This window comes from Euphorbia lathyris, chromosome 5 (assembly GCF_963576675.1).
Source record: "Euphorbia lathyris chromosome 5, ddEupLath1.1, whole genome shotgun sequence".
Lineage (NCBI taxonomy): Eukaryota > Viridiplantae > Streptophyta > Magnoliopsida > Malpighiales > Euphorbiaceae > Euphorbia > Euphorbia lathyris.
In genome coordinates this window covers 58,594,718-58,598,739 of record NC_088914.1, presented here as the reverse complement: position 1 = coordinate 58,598,739, position 4,022 = coordinate 58,594,718, and positions in this window count along the sequence as shown.

Sequence of the window (4,022 nt, the reverse complement as noted above, 5' to 3'; positions counted from 1 at the left end):
TTTAGAATCAAATTATAATCATTCGTTTTAATTTTTTATTCATGGATTTGATACTTCTCTCAATAAAAATCATAATTGTTGTTCATTTGATATTGGGTTTTACAGGATTGCGGCTGCATTCACTGCATTCTTGCTCACTTGATATACTGTTAATTCAAGCATATTGACATTACGAAAAATCTATTTATGGTAGTATTTGTTTATATGAATAAACGTGATGTGTGTTATAAATTTAAAATACGAGTGTTTTATTATTGTTTTATTGTTATAATATATTTATTTTATTACATGTTTATTTTTTAACATGTACTTTTTATTTTTTATATCTTATATTGAAAATAGTGTCAAAAAATAATGTTTTTCTAATAATCCAGATATAATAATAATAATAATAATAATAATAATAATAATTACAATAATTATAATATACTAATAAATAACCAATTATCAAAATAGTTAGCTATGTTATACGATCCGGACAACGCGCGGGTTTTTGACTAGTTAAATACTCTATCTGTTTCATATTACATGTCGTTTTAGAGAGTTGCATCGAAATTAAGGATATTAGAGTAAAAATATTGTCACCCCTTATTTATTGATTCCACTATTTATTTATTCTATAATAAGTCCATTATTCTAATTAATTTTCATAAACCCATGTTTTATAGCATGAAAAAAATGACTTAACGTGTACTGATCATATAAAATGACACGTATAATGAAACAAAAAATAGTCTCTAGAAAGACATGTAATATGAAACGAAGGTAGTAAATAATAAACCATCCAATCCACAATAACCTAATTCATCCAACCATTAAAAAAATTCATATACCCCATCATAATCCAATCCATCTATAAAAAAAAATCTTACATGGGTTGGGTTAAAATTATACTATAACCCATCTAAACCAAGTTTCAACACCGTAATAATTTATTTTATCATTGACAAAATTAGCAGCTAAAATAAAACATGAGATCATATCAAAATCATCAAATCAACCTTAATAACAGTTCCAAACAAGAAATGGTCATATGTTAAACTAATGTAAAAATGGAATTTGAAGCTGTTCTATATATTTTGTTCAATCTTAATTATTATACTTTAATCAGTAATATTATAAACTATGCCTAATGCGTCCCCAGCTCCCTTAACTTGTTCAAATTGGTCATTTTACCCCCTCAATTTATCGAATGTCCTATTTACCCCATTAACTCCATAAAAATGGTATTTCTCACCCCCTCAATTCATAGAATATCCTATTTACCCCCCTTAACTCTATAAAAGTGGTATTTTTCACCCCTTATAATCCGTTATTGAGGCATAAATTGATAACATTTTTTAAACGTTAAACTTATATTTATGAGATTTTGTACGTGGAATCTAAATTGATACTTTCTAAAAAATCATAGACCTATTTTGATACCTTATCCCTACATATAATGACTTTAACTTGTTTATATTAATGTTCTTGTTATTTGTATCTTTTATTCATTCTTTCTCTTTTCAACTTTTTTGGCTAGTTAAATTTTGATTATCTAATTATTGTACTACAATATTATTGTAATAAACACATGAAGGATCAATATAATTATCAAATTAAAACAAAATAAAGAGTTGATATTAAAAAAAATTCAAATTCATTTGAATAAATTCTATTAATTTTGCACAATAAAGGGGTAAGAAATACCATTTTTATGGAGTTAAGGAGGTAAATAGGATCATAAGAGGTGAAAAATACCACTTTCATGGAGTTAATGGGGTAAATAGGACATTCGATGAGTTGTGGATGGGTAAAATGACCAATTTAGATAAATTAGGAGGTGAGAAATACCATTTTTATGGAGTTAAAGGGATAAATAAGATATTCGATGAGTTTGAGGGTAAAATGACTAATTTAGATAAGTTAAAAGTGCTGGAGATATAAACTAATAATAACTTTCACAGAATTAATGATCGTATGCATCCTCCCAATTGCAATAAATAAATATATACATATATTTAGTCCTTATCTCATCTTATCATGGACCGTTAATTTAATTTGTAGTACATTATCATTTAATCACTATAATGACATCATTATATTATCATTCACATTATCTAATTTAATTACTCCATATTCTATGTATTTAAAGGTCGGCATATCCTCCCAAAACTCAAAAATTTAACTCCAACTCTATCTTTACTATTTGGATAGAAAATATTTGGATAAACCTATAATTATATCTTTGAATTTTCACAATTTTAAAAATTAATTCTCTGATCATTTAATATTTACCTACATTGAACCTCTCATTAATAATTCCGTAATTTAAATCGTTAATAAAATCTCAATATATGTAAAAATAAAGATCAGAGATTTGATCATTAAAGTTTTAAAAATGACATTCGTGCCCTCATTTTTCTCTGCAACATGAACGACGTTTCTGAGGTCTCGTTCTCGCATCCGCGGCATGAATGGATTGAATCACAAAAATAATAATTGATTTTGATGGATTGAAACCATATGAATAGAAAAATACAAATTGATCTCACAAATCCCCGATCCTCACTACGCTAAAACGCTCTTCAGACGACGGTTAAAAACCGTCGTCCCGCGAGATATAAATCTGTCACGGGGCTCGCTGCCGTCTATTGCACCTTCAGACGACCGTCAAGTTCTGTCATGTTTCGTCATCACACATGACATTAGCCTATTTTTTTACTGTCATCTTTCCCTTGTTACGATGCAGCTTATTTATTACTGCCGTCACCTTTAATGTCATCACATGACATTCTAACAATTAAAACCGTCAGGTTAGCGTGTGGGAAATTGACATATTTAATTTGAGATGACAGTTTGTATAATAAATTCTGCCGTTATAGCCTGTTTAGATGGCACAGGTCTTAATCAACCATGTCAACGGAGTTTTTTTTCATATGACACAAACATTTTTTTTAATGTCTTTTTATTGCTGTTTAGATGACATTTTTCAAAATTAAAATGTCATTTTATGCCTTCTTCTTCGTTTGAATTTCTGGTTTTTATACCTGAATATAGAAACATTCTAAAATATGAAGATTAAATTTTGTATAACAATGGTTTCAATTTTATTGGAGACCAATACTCATAATATGTTTATATTTGTGCCTAACGTCAATCCATATATTGAATAACCAATACATTTCTGAATTAAAACACAAAAATAATAACCAATATCTTCCATAAGTCAATTCATATCTTTGAGTAATAATTAGGCCTATAATCCCAAAGGTCTTGCTATTTTCAAAAGACAAGCAGGTCATTAATATTACACACAACCCTAAACTCAGTAGTAATTACGTGACCCTTCCCCTAACACAGCCTTTCACTTACCACAATCATGTCACTATAAATATATGCATCATAATTCAGAATCATACCTTCAACAGCCAGAAAACTTACCAACAATGGATCCCCTTGTTGAAACTCCAGGAGAAATAATTGCTGACTTGAATAAGTTGTACATGGAGAACCCAGAGTGGCTTCTGGCCATCAATGGTACGTATGTCAATCAATAGTTGTTCTGTAACCCTTCCTGGTTTCTTCTATGTATTTCTAATGATTCTTCTTGGATGATAACGTACATGTCCTCTCGATGGTAACTTCTTCAAATGGTCGATCAGAATGAAAGGCCCCCAATACACCCCATATGAAATGGGTGTATTTGAAATCAAAATCAGCTACCATCCGGATTTCCCAAACAGACCTGCAAAAGTCATATTAACTCAGATCAGTAAGATATAATCACCTATATGAAACATACATTAATACATCTCTCCTCTTATTCTCAGTTTTGTTTCCGGAATAGGATATATCATCCTAACGTGGCTCCTCAGGGGTCGATTCATCTTCCCCGTATCCTTAATAACCATCGGTTTTCCACTGCCACGGTATAATACAACCATTTATCTATTTCATTTGATAAACATACAACATCATATTTTTGTTCTAATTATTCTATGCATTTTGTAGTATCTGTGGCACATATATGATCTACTTCT